The 15,730-nt window shown below is 39.5% G+C and overlaps 1 protein-coding gene across 10 annotated transcripts in view; it reads right to left on the bottom strand.

Moving 5' to 3' along the window:
• TMEM108 (transmembrane protein 108) overlaps positions 1–15,730 on the bottom strand; it is a 658,024-nt gene that overhangs the window by 147,742 nt on the left and 494,552 nt on the right. The window lies entirely within an intron of this gene.

Genomic DNA, 15,730 nt, shown 5'->3' with positions numbered 1-15,730 from the left:
TGTTTGTTTTATTTCTTTAAACAGACCCAGGGGAGAAACAAAAAGACCAACCACTAAAGCTGCTAAAACAAGATAAGGCATATTGCAAGGTAAAGCCTGGAACAGTCCACTGGCTGAAGTTGTGAAAACTCCATCAAGAGACACACAATCAGATGGCACAACTGTCTTCAGTGGGTCAGAATTTTCCAAGTACAAGGGCTGTGCCTAGGATGAAATATGGGAGGCTGTGGGATTCTGGAAAATACACGGGACTTGGAATAAGGCAACCTCAGTCGACGTTCCTAGTTCTAGGATTTTAGGCATAACACTTGGCTTTTGGGGGACTGTATTTTCTTTGTAGTAACATGGTATTAAAATGTTGCCTATCAACAGGCTTGTCAGGATGAGTCATGGCATATTAGATGGGAAAACACTATAAAGTACAAAAGCCTTGTTACCGTCAGTCTCCTTTGGTTGTCATATTGGTTAAGGGGACTAATTATTGCCTCTCTCCATGTTCAGAACTAATTTAAACATACATAGAGGAGTTAGAGGTGGATCAAACATTATCTTTATTACTAGTTAAGTTGGATTAAGAACATGGCTTGACTTGTGGCTTCATACTGCATCCTGTAACACACTATTTTTTCATATTCTGCCCTTTCTCCTTGACTATACTATAAGCTTTTGGAGAGCAGAAATTATGCTTTATAACTCTCTGCATCCCTTGAGTTTTTCAGAGTCGTATCCTTCTGGGATATGAAGGGATATCCAGAAGGATATGACTCTGAAAAAGAAGACCACATTTGTACCACAGTTTTCTGTGTGAAGCCCTTGTCTTGGAGGGCAGGGTTTATGTCTTTTCATTCCCAGTGCTTAGCATAATACCTAGCACACTTTTATAAAGTGTGTTGAAAGATCATGAAAACAGAAGGGTGCCACCCAGGGGTTGCAGAGAAGGATTTAATTTTTTTATTTTTAGGACAGGTTTATTATGAATAGCAGTGAATATAAATACAGATTGCAAATAAGTTCTTTGGGTGGCACCTTAATGGAAAAGGGGAAGTTCCCCATCTGTGAAGGCTCAGGAGTGGGGCCTACCCTATTTCCTTAACACTCAGGACACTAGGAAGCCCTGCAGTTTACCTGTATCCTAGCGAGGGGATTTGCTTATTCTGTTATCTAATTTGACATGTTAGCTCCTAAAACGTGGGAAGGTAACTTAAAAAGATGTCTGAAAGAAACACTGGATTGAAGCAATGCTAATAATGGAAGCCCAAGTAAACAAAAAGCAAAAGGCAGGCTGACACTTCTTTTATTCTTGATATGAAGTTTTCTTCAACCATGTTATAAGGTAAAGAATAATGATGAGCTAAGCAGAGAGGGATTTAAAGGAGGGATGTCTTCTAAGGATCCCATTCTTGACAGTTTGTTCATTTGGAAAATAGCACTACCTGCAAATTATCATGACTGAAGGTTTTATTTGAGACAGTTTTCCCCATGAGAAACTTCAGCTTCTGCTTAACTTGTTAGGCACCTTAGCTATCTGGGCATCTGAGCCCCGGACATCTCCATTGCAGTTAGTCTGCTAATGTCCATAGCAGAGAGGAACTGTCATTTTGTAATTAACTTAGAGCCATGACAGAAGCCTGTCACATCTGTTGTTTCAGAATATAACAATAACCCTTGTTCTTCTCCCAAGAGGTGTATACACCATGAAACAATTTCCTTTGGAGTTGCTAGTAGAATCTGCTGACATAATATCTAGGATGAGATGGCATGCAGAGGTCTCGGTAAGGGGTGAGGACCTCAAAACACTCTTGTGAAGTGTGCTGCTCCTCAGTTCAGGGCCTTGCAGAGGATCTGAGACAGCAAACCTTCCTGTACGGATAAACTCTCAGTGCCTCAGTGGGGTGAGTGCATGAGATGTGGCTTACTCAGCTGCAGCCACCTGGGCAGGGTGGTTGTGGAGTCAAGTCCTCTGCTCTATGTGATTCTCTCTGTGTCCTTTAAGCTCTGAGCTGTGCCTCCAGAGATGTCTGTACCTGTGCACTGCATTTTGTTTTCAACCCTGGACTACATGCTCTGTGAATGATGTGAGAATCCCCTAACTTTGCTCTTTTCTAGAACAAATCAGAATAAAACAAGTCAACTCTCAAGGTATCAAAAAGATTCACCAACTTCTATCTCTTAACACAAAGGCCAAGAAATTGCTGGGCTCAAGGCACAGTCATATATTCCTGGCCTAAGGCCTGGGTGTTCTAACTCAATGGGTCCCACATGCCAGACTGTTCCCACAGAGCTGATACGGAACAGGAAATGCTAAGGAACTTCAAAATTAATAGTCTGGTGTAACTGATATGGACTTGTGTAATCACTGACCACATCTGGCACTGAGAACTTGAAATGTTTTAAGTGTGACTGAGGAACTGAATTTTTTAATTTTTTTTAACTACATTTAAAAACTGATAGCTAATTCAGTCACTGGAAACATTTTTAGTATGTAAATCTACTTTTCCAATTGTAAGTTTTATGAAATCTAAATGTCAAATACTTATGAAAAAAATTCAGTGTCTAAATTGAAGATGTGCTATAAATGTACATTATATAGGAGATTTAAAAGACTTAGTCTGAAAAAAAAGGAAAATATCTCACTAGACTTTTTTATTGATTATATGTTGAAAGTAATGTTTTAAATATATTGGTTTAAATAAAAGTGTTATTTAAATTGCTTTTGCCTATTTCTTTTCACTTTTTCTATTACGGCTACTAGAAAATTTGAAAGTATGTATATGTCTTGTGTTCTATGTCCATTAGACTGGGCCAATCTACACTATAATTCTCAATCTCTCTAATGAAATCTCACCTGACAATATGGACCACTCAAGAAACCTGCTCATTGTTCCTCTGTCCAGTTCATTCCACTTTAATGCCATGTTTCTTGGGTCTTCCATGTGCCAGGCATTGTTCTAGGCTAATAATACAGCATGTAGGCTCTTAACTGACTGAAGGCAATAAACAAATACAGAACCAAAAAAATACATATAATTCCAAGTGCTGTGCAGAACTAGGAAAAATAATGGAGAGAGACTGGGTAGTGTGTTCTTTTCTGCTGAGTGGTGAGGGCAAGTGCTGGGGGGAGGTCCTGGGGCTGTAATCTGAACAGCAGATTATACCCATGCCAGGCTGGGACAAACAACTGGTCAAAGGCCTTTGCAAGGAATAAGTTGAAGTGCTTGAAGAATGAAAAGAACATCAGTGTGACTGGAGTACTGCTGTGCAGAGGGATGTAGAAAAGGACATCCTAGCATGCTCACTGCACTGAGAATCTGGACTCATGCTTAAGCGTCTTCCTTCATATCAGCTAGGCTTGGATCCTGGGTAAGTCACGTCTCCACTCAGGATGGTCTCCATTTCCTCATGTGCTAAACAGAGTGGCAATTACTAAAGAATCTTCCTTTCAGCTCTAAGAGCATAGACTTTTATGACTCTTCTATATATTCTAAGGAATGAAAGTCCTGTCCTAGAAAATTAAAGGAAGAGTAAGCAAACGGAAATACTCTGACCCTTTTTCAAGATTTAGCAACTGCTTATCTGATGCTTACCTTTCTCTTCTTCTCCTTCTTCTTTAGGAAAATATTTAAAAATTTAAAAGATGAAAATAGATCAAAATGCCATCTAGCCAACCCATTCTCATATAGCATCAAAGAGTAAACCTCTAAATTCTTTATTGTACACACAAGAATGTTTTCCTCCAAAATCTGGATCATCTTCCTCACAAATACAATCAGCTGTCCTGAACAGATACTACTCTCCTTTATAATTAGACTACAATTCCTACAAAAGTCCACATTTTCTAGTTTTCACAACTTTATGTTTTCAAAGTATCCCTTGAACTTGGGGGAAATTTGGATTGTCAGGCTGGCAATGATTCTGCCAAAAGTTTCATCTATGGCAAAACATTATCAAGGAGACCACATCTATAAAAGCCATACTTCTAGGAAAAGAACACAATACCCGGTCATGTTCATTTATCATTATAATTCAATAATGCAAAAGAGAGGCCCATGGGACTATATCCAGGGGGAACTTCAGTTCCATCTGTACCCAAGGGCATATGACAAATGTTTAATAATCAGCCCTTCACTAGCCATCTCCAGCCCTCAAATGGAACCTCCATACTGGTTCTCAGAGAATGAGACTTAGGACAGGGGTTCATAGATGACAGGAGGAAGATGCAATAAGTTGGATTTGTAACATGAAATGTGAGAACCAGTCACAAGGTCCTAGCAATGGAAGAGAGATGAGGTTTTACTTTATGCTCAGACAAATGGGAGGAGTAGGGGAACACATGATGATGATGATGGTAAGAATAACATCAGCCCAACATTTATAGCACTGTTTAAAATACTTTATATATATTAAATGAATTAAACATGTTAACATGTAGGGCACTAATTTAAAATGTTTAAACGGAGCTTGGCACATCTTCAGTGCCCTTAACCAATGACTGGGAGATCCAGGATTATAATACTCTGTCACCTGATGAGGATAAGTCCAAGGTGTGAGCTATAATTTCACCAGAACTCTCAAGAGAGACTGCAACAGCCAACCTCTGTGGAGCTTTTCTTGATACTCATCCTTGCTGGGCTTTCTTCCCCTTCCAGGCCCACTCCCCTTTTCTCCTATCAGTTATTCCTAGGAAACCTTCCTAATAATTCACTCCACAGGACTCCTGGTCTCAGGGCTCAAGGTCTGTTCCTAGCGACTGCCCAACCTATGACACTCATTAAAAAAGACATGAATATTTCCACAATCGGACCAATTTTAGTGTCAAATATGGGACTTTTTCCTTATAAACTTTCTATAGCTAGGCTATTTAAATAAGTATTATATTTTATTTTTTTAGCTCAATTATTTTACACTTAACTGCAGGTCAAAATAAAAACAACATCAATAAAAGAATGTGACTGTATTTGTCTGAGCCTCCTTTCCTCCTTCAGGGATTCTCCTGTGTTATAGAGCTGCTTAGAAGTGACCCTATGTGTTTAGACAAGCAAGCTATCCAGCCACTCTCACTTGCCTTTAAACAGCACTCTCTCAGGTTCAGGGGCTGTCCATACCTCATAGTGACCTCCAGGCCAGCAACTGGAATCTGAACAATTATTGTCTCTTCTCAAGTGCCCCACTCTAGAACTTCCAACCCTCCCATCTCATTCATCTTCCATTGCTTCCAGGGATGCTCAGCCATGACCAAGTTCTTGGGGCACAATATTGCTTCCCTGGGTGATTCCTGGACCCTTGTTTCTCTGCCATTTGGGCAAAGTGGGCACATTCTAATTTCTTCATCCAACCAAGGAATTTCACAGCAAACTGCTGCATTTTTTTTTCATCTCAGAGGGTTCTGGGGATCGCTCCTGACCTACTGTATAATGAGTTGACCTTGTGCTGCCAGCACAGAGCCTGGGCTCTGCTCTGTGGTGAAACAGTTGTGTAACTTTGAGAGAACATCTTACACTGTTGTCTCAAAGCACTTACACTCAGTGTTAATCTGACTCACTGACCACAGGACAGGAGATTCTCACTCTTGCCTCTTCTCATCAAACATGGCACAATCAGGCATCTAGCACTGGCACTGGTTGGCAAGGGCAGGAAAGAGACCCCGTGCACCAGTGCTACATGTGAGCACGGGAATCACGTGTAGAGTAGTTTCTGCCCATCAGTGTGCATCTCACCTTATCTGAAGTTCACATGCCTATAGCACTCAGTCCTCACATACCTATAGCACATGTCTAAGTTCGCATGCCTATAGCACTCAGCTGGGAGCTCTTAGACCAGCTCAACACACTGGTTTTTAAAATAATCTTATAAAATCAGCTCTCTATCCCTGCTCATTCCAGCATTCTCTTGTTCTCACTTTATAGTTAAACTTCTTCAAAAAACTGTATAAACTCATGGTTCTGTCTCTTCACCCTCTACTTATTCCTTGGCCTATACCCTCCACTTACTGAGCACCTATTCTGAAACTGGGCATTATGCTAAGTGTGCCATATACTTATATTAATAAATCTATGAAGAATAGCAATATCACATTGTAGTCGATTGAATGGTAGTCTCCCAAGGGACATATCTACATCTTAACCCTGAAACCTCTGAATGTGATCTTGCTGGGAAAAATGGTCTTTGCAGCTATAATTAAGCATCTTGGGATGAGCTAATGATAGATTATCCAAGTGTGCTTTAAATCCAATGATGAACGGAGGACAGATACACAGAAAAGAGGAGAAGGCCATGTAAAATGGAGGCAGAGATTGGAGACTTAGAGCCTTCAGGGAGAGTGTGGCCCCCACAACTCCCTGATTTTGGGCTTCTGGCCTCTAGAACTGTGCAAAAGAATTCTGCTATTTTGAGCCACAAAGTTTGTGGTAATTTGTTATAGAAGCCACAGGAGGCCGGCGGGGGGGTGGGGGGTGGGGGGGGTGGTTCACATCCATAATCCCAGCACTTTGGGAGGCTGAGGCTCATGGATTACTGGAGGTCAGGAGTTCAAGACCATCCTGGTCAACATGGTGAAACCCCGTCTCTACTAAAAAAAATACAAAAAAATTAGCTGGGCATGGTGGCGCGTGCCTGTAATCCCAGCTACTCAGGAGGCTGAGGCAGGAGAATTGCCTGAACCCAGGAGGCGGAGGTTGCGGTGAGCCGAGATCACGCCATTGCACTCCAGTCTGGGTAACAAGAGCGAAACTCCGTCTCAAAAAAAAAACACAAAATTAGCCAGGCATGGTGGTGTGCACCTGTAATCCCAGCTACTTGGAGGATGAGGCAGGAGAATCACTTCAACCCAGGAGGCGGAGGTTGCAGTGAGCCAAGATCAAGCCATTGTACTCCAGCTTGAACAAAAAGAACAAAATTCTGTCTAGTAAAAAAAAAGCCACAGGAAACTAATACAAACACCCATTTTACAGACAGGGAAACTGATGAAGATGCTCTGGAGGAAATGAGCAATGAGGCTGCCCACAGCTCACAGCTGAGTGATATCCTGGTACAGTTAGAATAAAGGCAAATGATTCATCTTTGAAGAGCTGCTAGGATACTTGCAGCAGATAATTGATTCCCTTGAGGAGAAAGGCTGGAAAACTTCTGAGGGGAGGGGTAAAGACATGAGAAAGCTTGGTGATGCAAATGACCCAAAGGAAGGGAAGGGAAATGGATGAACAGGAGAGGGAGATAAGAAAGATGCTGCAAAGGCAACGTATCTTAGGTATGGGGGGCTTTTGGGGTCCTAGCTTGAATAATCTCCAGTGTCCATCACCTACATAAAGGCAGGGATTAAATGTTTCAAAAATGTTTCAGAGATTTATTATAAAGACGTCATGAAATTGCTGGGAAAAAGCCCTGTTTTTCATTAAAAATTCTGTTTGAATTTCCCTTCTTCAGAAAAATCTCCCAGAATTTTACCAGATCTTAACAAACAAGACAGTTCTCTGTTAAAATAACTCCAATTCATGAGGTTTATGTGTATTAATGAGCATTCTACTCAATTCAAATCTGGGTAAGGACATCTAGACTACCTTTCACATTTCTTTTTTTTAAAAAAATAAAGAGTTGCTAAACAAAAATAAGATTTGCTTACAATATTACAATAAAAGTAATGTTATTTAAGGATAGTAATACAGCAACAACCCATTTTTAAAGGCATTTCAACCCATGAAATGTTTTAAACCCTACTCATTTAACTCTCACAACAATCCTCAAGGTATACATTATAGTGGTCATCTGTGCATTGTAGTTGAGGACAATGAGGGAACTCTGGGAGGTAAAGCACTCTGTGCAGTCATTTAACTAGTAAGAGACAACATGAGAGCCTGAAATTCTATGCTTTCTCCCACCATATATTTTAGCAAAAATACTTTCATATAGAAAATTGAATTTACTCATTAAGGGTTAACATTTTAATTTACATAAATGAACAGCTCTCCTAAGTATGAGCACAACTTCCCTCCCCTACACTCTTCTGCCAAGAGTGTAATGGAATGTACTCAAATTCATAAAGCTGAATTTCTTTAAAATATTTATTCTTCAGTCCCCACTGGCATTGTTTACAATGAGAATGTCTTATTAAAGTTTTATCTGCAGAAGAGAATTGTTGACTTATGTAAATTTAAAATCACAACCTAAAACGTAACATACATTAAATCAATATGACACTTTTAAGGACCTGGTATGCCTAAACTTCCTGGGTTAATATCACCTTGGAAAGAATCACTTCCTCAAATTTTTTATATGAACAACTTACCCTTCAGAAGTAAAGAGATCTATTATCCCTAGAGAACATTTGCAAATCTTTTTATAATTAAGCCCTCCAAAAAAGTCTCTAATTTTTGATTTGCAAAATAATTATGCAGCATAAGAAAAAAAAATAGCCTTATAAAATCAAGTTCTAAAATGAGACAGCTGCAATAAAGTCAAGACCAAGGGTTACTCAAAAGGTGTTTTCCTTTTGCTTTATAATCCCGGCCAGCCCATTCCTTGTGCCCTTCTCATTCTTAAAACAGAGTAAAAACTAACTTCCAGGACATCCTAAAGAATAACATGAAACCAAGTTCTAACAGTTCCTAATCCCACAACACTTGAGAGGGATTCTGCTGGCTCCTTCCCTGACACTTTCTCTCCATTCTCCTTCCTAACTGATCCTGGTTTTATTCCAGAACTCATTTCACCATCATGTAGCCCAAGTGAGGTAGGGAAGTTAAAAGCATCTCCTGCTCCAGGATAACCCTTCATAAGTCTACAACAGTGATTCTCAAAGTCTCTGGACCAAAGCTTCAACATTACTAGAGACTTAGACATGTAATTCTTGGCTCAACCCCAGATCTACTGAATGAGAAACTCTGCGGGTGGGCCCAGTGATCACTGTTTAAATAAGCCCTCGATGTGATTCTGTTGTTCACTAAAGTTTAAGAATCAGAGACTGAAGCCAGTGATCTCAGCCCTGGTTGCCCATCAGAATCACTGGATACTCCAGTTCCATGCCCAAAGATTTTGATTTAACTGCTCTGGGATGGGGTCTGAGCAAGGGGATTTGTTAAAAAGTTCCCAAGGTGATTCTAGTGTACAGCCAGATTTTGGAAACACTGATCAAAGCCAATCAAGTTAATCCAGTCTAAATTACTGAATTTTAGTGTCAATGACGTTGATGACCTCCAATATCCATAAGGCCAACTGATGACCATAAGTGTCATTATTGTTATTGTAGCCACTTCTGGTAGCAGAAGAGAACTGCAGGCTGATGAACTGGTCTTTGCCACTAGATGAACCATGCTGTTTTATTTTCTGAAGAGCAATGGGTTTTCGATAGCTCAGGAATGATGAATTTGTAAAGGGGTGGGGGACACAAAGCCCAGCAGCTATTTAGCAATGGTATGTTCTGGATGGAAAAGAACAAAAATAATTTGTGATAAGCCAAGACTTGAACTCAAGTAGTCTTAATCACTGTCCATGAAGGTTGTGAGCAAGTGGTGTAAAACACAAGGGAAGACAACTTCACTGGGAAAAGAAGAAGAGGAAACGAAGACCTCATAAAGAATGGTGGAGTTCTGTTCATCTCCTCGCACTAGGGAAACGACTCATGTATACAGAATGGCAATATCTGTATGATTGCCTGTAACATCTAAAAGATCATATATTTTTGAAGTCGAAATTTGTTTGGACCTAAATACTATGTCATTTATAACTCATATCAACTCTCCTTCCTTAATTGTAGAAAAAATTTCCTCTCATTTATCAGGAGAAACAAACCATGAAGATAAAATACATGAGCCAGCTTCAGCTAGAGATGGCCAGCTCCTTGAATCTCTCTCTAGTTTCTAAAGGGAAATTCTTTTGTTCCATGAGGCCCACCTAGGGTGGGAGCTTGAACTACAGATGGGTTTGCTGAGACTTGATCCTAAAGAATTTAGTGGCAGAGGCTCAGAAATTACATTTCCCAGTTAGCCACAATCCACCCTAATAATTCTCTATTTTATCTCTACATGTGTTTCCAAATTGTAAGATGTAATTGATAGTGTGTGATGGCTTAAGCAATATTTTGTCTTTTTTAGTGGTTCATAAAATAACAGTGTATCTTACAACTAATAGCATCTTAGACTTGATGAAATATGGTAATTAAATACAACATTTATGGGTCCCATTAGGAATCAAGCTCCCGATTAGACTGGCAACAAAGGAATGGATGATGAAATATAATTCCCATGCCTGAAAAGCTAGATGAAAAGAAAACAAGCACATGTATATTCAGAGATAAATATTTTGTGGTGGATAAAGTATGTGTTATGATTACTGGAGCACACTGTGGGTGTCTACTGGGTAGAACTGTGTGGTATATATGCATGAGTGAGGGAGGAGAGATATGAAAGGGAGACGTGATAAGAGATGAGGTTGGAAAGGTAGCCTGGGACCAGACTATTAATGACTCTAACACTAAGCTAAGGAATTTAGGATTTGTCCTTTAGGTCAGGGGTTCTCAAACATTTTGGTCTCATGACTCCTTCATACTCTTAAAATTTATTGAGGACTCCCAAAAGAGCTTTTTAAAATACCGGTTATAACTACTGGTATTTACTATACTTAAAGCTTGAAAACAAAAAATATTAATTCATTAAAAATAAAAAACTCATATTCTGACTTTTTAAAAACTCATATTTGTTAACTCATTGCTGTTAACAAACAGCATTTTTAATGAAAAAACATTTTCTAATGCAAAAAATCAGAAGGATGGCATTGTTTTATATTTTTCTAAATATCTTTAGTGTCTGGCGTATGAAAGATAGCTGTTTCTCTTATCAGCTTCTGCATTCAATCTGTTGAGATATGTTATTTTGATTGAAGTATAGTATAAGGGAAAAAAATCTGGCTTTATAATTATGTATAGTTGGAAAAAGAAGGGCCTCACAGACTTCTTGTAAAGGCCTCAGGAGTCTCCAGAGGTTCTTGGACCGCATTATGAGAACTGCTGCTTTTGGTAATGCAAATCCATGGAAAGATTATCAGATGATAAGCAGCTAATTTGGCAGTAATGTGAAGATGAAATAGAAGGAGGAGGCCTGAAAATAGGACAACAAGCAGAGGACTATTAAAATGGTCCAGGAAAGAACATAGGAAGCTATTCTCTAAAGCTGAGACAATGGGGATGCAGAGACATGAATGAATTCATGTGTTAAATTCAATGGGAACTAGTATCCAAATGCAACCAGGGTATGGCAGAAGGCAAGTCAAGGATGGCTTCATGTATTTGGGGTTGCAAAATCTGGTTGGATGGTGATGATAGAAAGGTGTAGGTACTGCATAAGAAGATAATTTCTGGTGTTAGCTGGACAAAAGAAAAAGAAAAGAAAGAAAAAAGAGAAAAATGATCTAGAAAGGGAAATATGAAGATTCCTGACCATGACTTAGGGAGATCCAGAGAAGTGGGCAGGCCCTGGGCTTACCTCTTTAAACTACTGTACTTAATGCTGTTTAAAACAATATCAAATCTCTTCAAAATGCAAATATCTCTGAGAGCTAAGGAGGGAGAAGTTCCTTAACTCTCCTTAACCAGTGAGCACATCTTGGGATTACTTAGTTTAGTCAAATTGCTATATATCTCAATGGAATACATGAGAACTTCAGATCACAGACCACAGGAGGACATCTGAGATGAGAAAGTAGCATGTTGAGGGCTTTGGGTCTAATATGGGACAAGAATAAGCACGGAAGAAGGAAAAGAGGGAAAATGTTAATCCCTTGCAGGAGATATAACTATGCGGATAATTCTAGTTTAAGAAGTGACTGGAAGAAAGAATAAAGTCACTGGGCAGCTGGTAGGCAAGAAGAAATGGTTAGAGTTGAAAAGGCACCAGAGAGAGTTCTCTCAGAGTTCTGTCACTTTAAAGTGTTTTCAAGGATTCTGCTCAGCTTGAGATCACAAGAGAAGCAGACCACCCCATCAGAAAATAGGTTTCAAGTGGAAATGAACTCCCAAGCAGCTTCTCATTATGCCCAGAAAAATCTAGAGAGGCAGGTAATATGGATTTGTGTGTTTGTGTGTATACATACACATAATTCAAATCTGAGACTGAGATACAATCTCCATGCCCCAAGTAAAGATGGCAGAAAAAGAGGTGTATTTTCCTTCTAAATTCTATAGTCTAGGGGTCCTAATCCACACCAGCATTTATTTTTTTCCTTTTTCCCCTCCTTTTCCTAAGATAGCGACAGTTCTGAGTAGAAAAAAAAATTACTTTGTGTGATTTGACACAGACCAGTAGATGCAAAGGGTGCATGAATGAGCAAGCAGGGTGTACTAGTATAACAACAGAGTGCAAGATTTAAGAAATTCAAATGCCTGGGTGTATAGCAAACACTGAAGTTACAAAGCATAATCACTGCTTAATTCTAAGTATTTAAACCACTCTAATTTGAATAAATATTGATATGTAAAAATTCTTAACAACAAAGCAGCACAACAATTTTTCAGTATACAGTATCCAAGCAAATACCACTTCTGCTAACTCAAGACTCAGATTCAGAGCCTTCTCAGCAGTGGCATGCTCTGAAGGGGTTGTGACAATGCTCTTTACCTTTCATTATTAAAAACTTTTTCAAAAAACTGTGATGTGGCTTGGCAAAGGCAGTCTCGATGATGTCAATTCCTTTCTCTGTAGAATGGGGTAAATAATAATGCCCCAACTTGCCTTTTAAGATTGTTGTGAGGACCAAATCATGAGAAAATGCTTTGTGAACTAGAAAGTCCCACACAAATGTTAGTTAGAGTAGAGCTCCTGGTTAGGCTATACTCATGTTTTCAGGCAGGAAAGCCAGTAAGAAAGCTGGTATTTATGTAGGACTTCTATATGGCATGTCATCTCACTCAATACCATCTCAGAGAGTGATCACATCCCATTTTACATCTAGGGCTCACTAAGGCTTAAGTAACTTACCTAAGGCAAGCCACCTAGAAAGTGGTAAAACTAGGATCTGAACTTGTCTGCTGTCTCAAAAAACCAGGTATCTTGGCACTAACACCTAATTGATTACTTAGGTCTCAGAAAGAAATATGAATGACAGTATCCTGGTTTTTATATAACCATAAAGGTTCTCATCACCACCCTCATACTCAAGCTTTCAGCTTTACAAGATAGCATATAAAATGTTTTAAACCTTCTGAAAGGGCTAAAGCCAGTGGGATGAAACACTCAGTATGCATTGTGGAGTAGAGCTCAGGAAATAAAAACAAAGGCAGAGATAATCAGTTGTAACAAAAGTAAACAATTAAAACCACAATAGCTTTGCCTGCCAAAGACCGCATCTCTTAACCCCAACTGGGCACATGCAGGCCTCAATGACTATTGATTATGATTCAGTGATCTAAAGAGCATCTTTTTATTTTGGTCTGTCTTAGTCTGTTTGGTGTTGCTATAAAGAAATATCTGAGGCTGAGTAATTCATAAAGAAAAGAAGTTTATTTGGCTCACAGTTCTACAGGCTAAACAAGAAGCATGGCACTAGCATCTGCATCTGATGAGGGCCTCCAGGTGCTTCCACTGTTGGTGGAGGGTAAAGAGGAGCCAGTATGTGCAGAGATCACATGGTGAGAGATTAGAAGCAAGGTCGGGGGAGGTGCCAGATTCTTTTAAACAACAAGTTCTTGGAGGATCTCTCAAGGGAACCAAAAGAGCTAGAACTTGCTCACTTCCCCTCTCCCAGAGAGGGCACTAATCTATTAATGAGGGATCCACCTCCATGACCCAAACACCTCCCATTTAGCCCCACCACCAAAACAGGATAAAATTTCAACATTAGACTTGGAGGGATCAAATATCCAAACCCTAGCACTCATCTAACATCACTCACAAGATGCAAACTTTACTGCTTATGGGCTAGAACTATCCCTATTTTAGCTATAAGGACCGCAGAGGGACCACACTGCTGATTTTTCCTGTGTGTGGTGGGGCACCATGGCAGAATGAAGAAAAGGGCATATATGCAGGGGCTGGAGAGACATGGCTGTGACCTGAACTCACTGGGTCCCCTGGGCCAGTCCTTACTTATCCATCTGTAATGCTTCATCTTGAAGCATTTGCCTCTGGAATAATTGAGGAGACTTAGGTAAATTGTCAGCAAATCCTTTGAGCACAGTAGGCACTCAGGAGGGTATAGCTTCTATATTAATGACTTACGAACTGGCTAATGTCCACTAGTAATTGTTTTTAACAAACAGATATTCTCTGTAGTAGACTACAGATAACCGTTAAAAACTGCTGCTACTCTTCTCTTTGAGAGGTGAAGCCTAGTTCCTCTTCCCCTGAATTACTGTTGGTCTTACTTCCTCAGACAGTACAATGTAGCATGAGTTATTGTTCTAGGATTTCCAAGCCTAATTCATAATAAGTTTTCTAAGCTTCTAAGTATGACCAAGCCTCATACTGGTAGCTGCCATGTAAGAAGTCTGACCACTGCGAAGCCACCATGTTGTAGGGGAACTGAAACTTTCCATGTAAGAAGGCCTCAGGAAGCCCTCAGCCATTGGAATCATTCCAGCCTAGGTCCCAAACACTCTGCAGTGAAGACAGTAGGCTCTGCTAAGTCCTGCTCAAATTACAGATTCATGAGCAGAATAAATGTTATTGCTTTAAGCCACAAGATTTTAGACTAGTTTGTTATGTAACAATGAAAAACCAGAATACCCAATCATGGTTTTTTCATCCCAATTAAAAATACCATATTTTTATATATTTTTATCATAATATGAGTTATATAAAATACATGAGTTATATAAAATAACATATTGCATGTGATGATGTTAGTTCTCAAGTCTATTTTAGACACAGACTAAATGTCTTAAAAACGTTTTGTTCGTGGACAATGTTAATGCACACATAACTTAGTAACTGGCTGACCAGTGACATATAGGAGATATTGTGCGTATATTCTTGTCAGTAATCAGGGTGGTTTAGTGAGGGCCATTATCTTCCTCCTAAGCAGGGAAACTACCTGTTCTGAGCGATTTGCATTTCCCAGCAAGCTTTGCAAACAGCAGTTGTTAAGACACAGTTGATTTCCGTAGCTAGCCAGATAATGTTTGAAATCCCTTCAGCATTCATAGTAGCTCAATTTGGGAGGATGGACCTCATCATAGGATAAGAGTTGTCTCTCAGGACTGCAGGATAATTTACTGATGCCTTTCAAATAACATATGACCCTAAAATATTATGCAAACTTTGGGGCATACAATCAGCATAGGTGAACTCAACAAACATTTTGCTCTTGCAAAATCTACTCTGTTGTTCTTTATTTCTTGATTTTCTGGCGATAAGGCCTTCCTCCCTCTCTGAGGGGTATGTGTACATGTGTGTATGTAAAATCCTATTTATCCTTCATATGTCTCCTATCAAGGCAGAGTTAATCATTCCTTGATGACATTGCTTCTTCAATCTTTAAAGCCTATTCTGCAACAAACAAGCTTATCATTTTTTAAAAAGCAACAAACTGACAGTCCCACAGAACACATGGAAAAGGAACATGCGAGAGTCCCTATAATACTTGGCAACTTTCCACCAGGCTGAAACAGGCTGACGTGATATGTTTTAGGGATTAGAATTCAGCAGAAGAAATGAGTCAATTAAAACACCCTGCCAGAATGCTGTCTGTAGATAAAGTGCTTTGCACTGGGGGTACAACATAAGCTAAATTACTAAATTCTAAGGGCTGG

This window comes from Aotus nancymaae, unplaced genomic scaffold (genome assembly GCF_030222135.1).
Source record: "Aotus nancymaae isolate 86718 unplaced genomic scaffold, 86718_ANA_hifiasm-v0.15.2.pri h1tg000019l, whole genome shotgun sequence".
Lineage (NCBI taxonomy): Eukaryota > Metazoa > Chordata > Mammalia > Primates > Aotidae > Aotus > Aotus nancymaae.
Note: the sequence above shows the minus strand (reverse complement) of the source record. Positions and strands in the feature narration are given on the sequence as shown.